The 7,206-nt window shown below is 40.9% G+C and overlaps 1 long non-coding RNA gene across 1 annotated transcript in view; it reads right to left on the bottom strand.

Annotated features, from left to right (window-relative positions):
• Window positions 1-6,211, bottom strand: part of LOC110392557 — a 62,723-nt gene extending 56,512 nt beyond the window's left edge. The window contains exons 1-2 of the long non-coding RNA XR_002434477.1: window positions 6,120-6,211; window positions 1,757-1,836 (exon numbers count right to left, since the gene is read on the bottom strand). This is a non-coding gene — a long non-coding RNA (uncharacterized LOC110392557). The remainder of the gene's footprint in view (window positions 1-1,756; window positions 1,837-6,119) is intronic.

The following is a 7,206-nucleotide window of genomic DNA, read 5'->3' as shown; positions in this document are numbered from 1 at the left end:
AGTTGGCCCTCCGGGCTGCCAGCACACACTGCTGGCTCATGTCCAGCTTCTCGTCCACCAGGACCCCCAAGTCCCTCTCCGCAGGGCTGCTTTCAAGTACTTCTTCCCCCAGGTTGTATAAATACCTGGGATTGCCCTGGCCCAAGTGCAGCACCCTGCACTTGGCCTTGTTGAACCTCATTAGGTTCTTATGGGCCCACTTGTCCAGCCTGTCCAGGTCCCTCTGGATGGCTTCCCTTCCTTCCAGTGTATCGACTGCACCACTCAGCTTGGTGTCATCTGCAAACTTGCTGAGGGTACACTCGATTCCATCGTCTATGTCATTGATAAAGACATTGAAGAGCACTGGTCCCAGGACTGAGCCTTTGGGGGACACCACTCGTGATGGGCCTCCACCCTGAATGACAATAACCTCTGCCTACAAATATTAAAATTGTAATTTGGAGTAATCCTCCAAAATTTTTTGTATTCACATGCACCAGTGCCAGCTTGGAATTCCTCTAAGAAGGGGAAGAATCTTCCAGGCTTCGCCTTCAGTCAGTTCTTTCCCTTCTTCATTATTGTTTATCATTCAATTATGGATTAATGCCATTGACTTAACATGTCTACTTTGAAGAGCTATTTTGTGCTCCTCCTCTGTACTATTCCTGTAAGTTGTGCTGTAGGTAGTCACTATAGCACACATACATTCTGACAGACCTCTGCCTCCCTAACCCTACTGCTATCTGGCTGACAACGTTATTGTAAAACAACAACAGAAAAGATGTGTTTGGCATATTTTTGGCTCCCAGACAACCACATTATGTTAGGATGCAAAATAATTGCATGACATTCTTTCCTTTCCAAATTCAGGATTATCTGGCCTGTGCCTATGGCACTAACGGTACATCTGCTGGTGATATGCATGACAGCAAGAACAAACACTGATTTGCCATTGCAGAAGCCATTAATATAAGCTGCACTGAAAATCAAATAATTATATTAATTGAACAATGCCTCCACAGCACTAGCTTTAGACTCGCCTTAGCAGTTAACAATTTCTCTTATCTCTGCTAGGATACATATTAGGAAAATTAAGAAACTATTCCACAGTGTCTTGGTTTCATAATAGGTATACTCAGAAACAATCTGAGCTGGTCAAAATTCTTCTTTTCTTGTCAGAAAATATCATTTCACCAAATTAAAAACATTCTGCAGCAATGTATTGATTTTGATAAATTGAACTAAAAATATGTATATAATTATCTTTTGGCATCATTATGAATCATTAAGAATTTTATTTTAATATGATTTTAATTTAAGAGCTTTTTTTTTAAACAAAACCTACACATTAAAAATCAATTTTATTTAAATTGAATATTTGGACTGAATCAGCATTATCTTTTCCAAGAATCATAATAAAACCAGTTCAGAAGTCAGTTTTTCATTCAACAGACTTTAAATTTTTGGCATATTCCTGCGAAGCTGATATAAAAAATGACCTTACTGCACTACTCAGAAACAGATAAATAGTTCTGTAGGGGACTTTCACAATGCTTTATTCCAGAAGAGAGATGAAGTTTACAAGCTGGTGTTTCTACTAAATGTTTTCAAGAACAAAGCAGATCCTAAATTGATATAAATCAGAGAAGTCCACTGTGATCACAGCAGCCAGTGCTTAATGCAATCAATCATCATGAATGCCTGGGTTTTTTGGGTACACTCAATGATGGGCACTTTCAGCATCTTTTATAAAGTTAGCATTTAAGGAACTTACCACTGCTGTTCAGTTTGCTGTTCTGCTCTGTAGGGTGAATTTTTGGCAAGCCACTTAATCATCCTCTGTCTGGTCTCCTTCTGTAAAATCAAAATTATATTTTCCAACTATGTTTGATCTGGAATTAGACCTTCCTTCTGCAGTACAGAGTAGTTGGTAGACAGTATGGAGAAAAATGGAAATAGCAACTTGAACATACAATATGTGGTTACAGGAGAAATTAGCTCTTCAGATTAGCAAGTATCTTCTAGCATGTGTTTTCAGAGAATCTATGAGAAATACGCCGTATCTACATGATATATTACAATATAAGTAAGTTTGCAGACGACACCAAGCTGTGAGGGAGTGTTGATCTGCCGGAGGGTAGAAAGGCACTACAGAGGGACCTGGATAGACTGCATCAATGGGCCAAGGCAAACCATATGACTTTCAGCAGGGCCAAGTGTTGGGTCCTGCACTTTGGTCACAACAACCCCAGGCAACCCTACAGGCTTGGGGAGGAGTGGCTGGAAAGCTGCCTGACAGAAAGGGACCTTGGTGTGCTGATGGACAGTCAGCTGAATATGAGCTAGCAGTGTGCCCAGGTGGCCAAGAAGGCCAATGGCATCCTGGCTTGTATCAGGAATGGTGTGGTGAGCAGGACTAGGGAAGTAATCCTGCCCCTGTACTTGGCATTGGTGCAGCCTCACCTCGAGTACTGTGTTCAGAAAGGACATGGAGGTGCTGGAGCAGGTCCAAAGAAGGGCAACAAGGCTGGTGAAGGGCTTGGAGAATATGCCCTACGACGAGTGACTAAAGGAACTGGAGCTGTTTAGTCTGGGGAAGAGGAGGCTGAGGGGAGACCTCATTGCTCTCTTCAAATACCTGAAAGGTGATTGCAGTGAGAGCGGGGCTGGTCTCTTCTCAGTGGTGACAGGTGACAGGACAAGGGGAAATGGCCTCAAGTTGTGCCAGGGGAGGTTTACATTGGATATCAGGAAAAACTTCTTACAGAAAGGGTTGTTAAGCACTGGAACAGGCTCCCCAGGGAGGTGGTTGAGTCACCTTCCCTGAATGTGTTTAAAAACCATTTGTATGTGGTGCTTGGGGACATGATTTAGTGGTGGGTTGTTAGAGCAGTATGGTTAGGTTGCGGTTGGACTTGATGATCTTGAAGGTCCTTTCCAACCTGAGCGATTCTATATCTCTTCAGTAAGACACCTTTTCCACCTTTTTCCGTATTTTTCTTAAGGTTCCCAAATTAAAATATTCACTGGTGGTAAGGATGCTGTATTACAAATCCAAGCCTTGTGAACACAGTCTCACTTTTAAAAATTGCTTTCCATGTACCCATGAGAGCTAGTCCATGTACTCTTGAAGATCACAGTGCAAAGACTATTGACACTGATGAATGAATTAGATTTTGACTAAAACCTGTACTGGAAAATACCTTTACAAACTCAATGGTTCAAATTCCTCTGTATTGAAGGACTTGTATATAAAGAACAAGACTGGCAATCCCTTCAATGGTATACCAGAGAACTGCTAGAAAAGAAAAGCCAATTACTGATATGAAATTACCCTGTTGACTGGGTGTCTGAACAACGTTGTTTTTCTAATATTATTTACTAATTATAATTGTATTTATTGTTACAAAATATCTCCTGGTCTGCAATACTATAAGAGAGGCAAAAGATTCTTTATCCCAGGACTAATTAATTAGCTGAGAATCCAAATTTTGATAAAGTCAAATGTACTGCAGAATGGTACGTAGACTAGAATTCGATGCTCATGCTGTTAGCAATATTCCTGATTTAATGCAATGTGTGGTTAAAAGCTACGCAGGAGGAAAAATTGTGGATTAGGTGTAAGTTAGAATATAACACCCTTAGTTGACAAGGGAGACAAATGCATGCCAATTGCTCAAAGTCTCTATGTGTGGTCTGTAAAATGCTCAGCAGCAAAGCATCTACAGTTCTGATATTCATTAACACAAATTACCTCGTGGTATATCAGAAGAGCTTGCAGCAGCATGCCATATAATAATTGTCTAGCGTATAATGCTATGGATTCTGCAGTGCCTCCCAGGAGTCTGACAACTTCACAGCAGAAAGCCAACAGTTTGTGTGCAACAGCTATGCGTGTGGCCTGTTAGTGAACATGACTCCTTAAACAGTCAGGAGTAAAATGATTGTCTCCACAGGCCATTACACAGACACTGGGTATTTTCCTTGCTCTCCAGAGCAATAGGAGTTTCACACCAGCTCTGAAGTTACATGACCAAAGAGGTATAATTGTCTTACAAACACAAATCTGGAACTTTAACATGTTTCTTTAGTAACAATTCTTAAGTGAAAGAAATGTTCTATTGGTAGGAAGTTTTTAAATTGTAGATATTCAAGGCAGGATTAAAAAATACTCTTTAAAATAATATTTCATCTACATGATGAAATAATTCACTATCGAATTGCAGTCTGAATCTGTTTTCCCATTTGTGTACCTATACAAATCAAGCTCCTACTATCCTAAATTATCTTAATAGTTGCGTGGACCACAACTCTGTAGAGTCTTCTTTACCTCTAATTTTGTTATTAGTTTCCAAATAAATGTCAACATTATATTAGAGTTTAACAACATCCCATCTATTTCAGGTATTAAGTAAAACACAACTCAATTCAGTGATAAGAGAAAAAAACGTAAAGTATATTATATATACACTGTGCAGTACATATGCATTGTAGTTTGTGATGAAACCAGCTTGACCTACTGATAAGGTAAAATAAGTGGCTCTAATTAAGCTCAGTGATTATATAATTCAGTAGACTTATACCATAAAAGCAAAAATGTATTTTTCCACAGGTATATACATGTGTTATCATCTATATGTGACAATTGTTGTAATGCTAAAATAGAACAGAGGTCAATATCACGACCAGCTCTATCAGGTAGATTTTTCACTGAATAATTCAAAAATGAAAAATAACTGAGAGCTAATTTCATTCTGGATATACCACAAGAATCAAGATCATGACATGACATTGTGCTATCAGAGTAACTGATCCATTTTACTACAGTTCTTGTTCAAATAAGACCTGAGAATTCAGTAGATTTCACTGAAGTCTGAATTACCTTCCTGATTAGACTGTTCACTAAAGATTTAGTGAGTCATTTTTGCCACAGAGTGACAACTGTTTGTACATGAAGGCTTAAATAGCTATGTTTTCAGTCAGTGCATTACTTCCTTTCTTCTGTGGTAATCCCTTCTAGATTATGCTCTAAGGTTTGAGAAATATCTTTACCCTCAACAGTAAAAGAAAGCTAGGACTGGAGTTCACAGATCTCCCACAACTTGCAGTAAATTAATGAAAAAGATATGTTAAGCTGGGTTATCCCTGATAACACAGCTTTATTCTGGTTATTGTACCCACTAATTCATTAAATGTCAAATGCTGGTTGCATCTCTTCATCCCACAAGATGTTACTCTGGTACAGTAAGTTCCCAGAAAAACTTTTAAATATATGAAGGAAGTACACATAATTAAGTATTCTTCTAAAGAAGGTTCATGGTTCTTAGAAGTGAAATGAGTTCAATTTTTTGTTTGTTTTTACATTTTTTTCATCCAGAGGAACTTGCAAATGACCAATATGACCTGGAATTCACATGCTTAAACTTCTGTTTGGAAGTTAATCCTGCAGGTGTTACATCACTTCCTTTTCAATAATGCCATTACATTTAAAGAATAATTAGAGCTATTTTTTATTCAATACAACATATATTGACTATCTTAGTATATTATGATGAGCCATAACAACAGCATAGGAGGCAAGTAGATGTTGCTATCTTCAGAAACTTATGGGTAAAAGGAAACACTTGTGCTGAGCTGTATCAAGAATTTATTGCTGATGTATCTGAAATCCTAATCATCTAGTCAAACAATAATTATTTCTCACATCTGATCATTACAGGGAAGAAAAAAGAAAATAATATCATTACAGAAAAATATTTAAATAATAGTAGAGTTAAACCTTTTATACAGACAGTTCTTAGTATCTTTCCCAGTGCCCATTCTCATGGCACACTCTTCCACCGTCTTGAGTTATAAGGTTAATGGCTAACTTTGTGGGTAGTAGGGATCTGACAGTAAGTTGTCAGCACCTTAAGTTCTTAAGAGAGAAGGATGTGGTGTTGATGGTGTGTTTTGTGATGATGTGACCTACCAACTTTAACATGATATGTAAGTACTGAGAACGTGATTACACAGTGCAGTACTTTGAACATATTTTTGTAGCTCAGAACAAAACTGATTTTGCAAATGAAATCTAGTGCTTGATAAAGCCTGGAATTCTACCTTGTGGATGTTTTCATACATAATCTTTTGCATACCTCGGCTTAATCACTGAGGTTAGCTGCTTCAGAGCCGTACTGGACAGAACCGCAGCAACAGATCTCAAGCTACGGGGTGGGGTTTGAGAGGTTCTTTTGCCAGGGAAACCCTGCTCTTGTGAGAGCAGCTGATGTGACATGGGTGTTGCTAGGGCAATGGAACTGCACCCACTCCCTTTGTCTTAGAAAAAGCCCACCAGCTTCCAGGAGGAGAAGTCAGCATGTACGCACCACCCACAGTGCACTACAGCAGCAGGTGTGGTAGCTCGCGCGGAAGGGCACAGAAGTTCTGTCCCTCCTTGCATGGGAGACTAGCTTACCTATTGGCAGTCTCCGCCAGGCAGCGAGCTCACCCCAGGAAGACCATGGTGAGCCAGACAGAGGTCTTACCCAAGAATGTGGCTGTTCAGGTCTCCGGCTGCAGGGAGTACCTGAGCCTGCTGCTGCCCAGGGAGGGTGGCAGGAATTCCACCTGCATGAAGTGTGGGTGAGCAGGTGGGAGATCTGTTCAGCATGGTGGAGAAGCTCAAGGTGGAGGTGGAGAGGTTAAGGACCATCAGGGAGTGTGAGCAAGAGATTTACTGGTGGAGTAACTCCCTGGCATGCCAGAGAGAAAGGTGCCAGGGAGATACCCCCCAAAAAGCAATGGACCCCCTGCCCTGTTGCTGCTGGGCAGAGAAGGGGGGACCTGAGAGACAGGGAGAGTTGGAAGACAGTCGTGGCTTGGTGTCATGGGTGAACCCCTTCCCTACCTACCTCATTTCCCCAGGTGCCCCTAAGTAATAGGTTTGAGGCACTGAACATGGAAGGGGAGGAGAGCAAGGAGGTGGGGGAAGGTTTGCCTATGACGCTGCCAAGGGCAAGGCGGTAACTTCTGCATCTCGAGACTGCCTCTGCCAGGAAAGACAGAAGTGTTATTGTTGTAGGTGATTCCCTTCTCAGAGGAATGGGGGGTCCCATATGCAGACCTGAACCAAGTCATAGGGAAGTGTGTTGCCTCCCTGGGGCCTGGGTCAAGGTCGTAACCAGAAAAATCCCAGATCTGGTTCACCCCTCCAAATCTGGTTCACTCCCAGATCTGGTTCAC

The sequence above is a fragment of the Numida meleagris genome, chromosome 1 (assembly GCF_002078875.1).
Source record: "Numida meleagris isolate 19003 breed g44 Domestic line chromosome 1, NumMel1.0, whole genome shotgun sequence".
In the NCBI taxonomy this organism is placed as follows: Eukaryota; Metazoa; Chordata; class Aves; order Galliformes; family Numididae; genus Numida; species Numida meleagris.
Note: the sequence above shows the minus strand (reverse complement) of the source record. Positions and strands in the feature narration are given on the sequence as shown.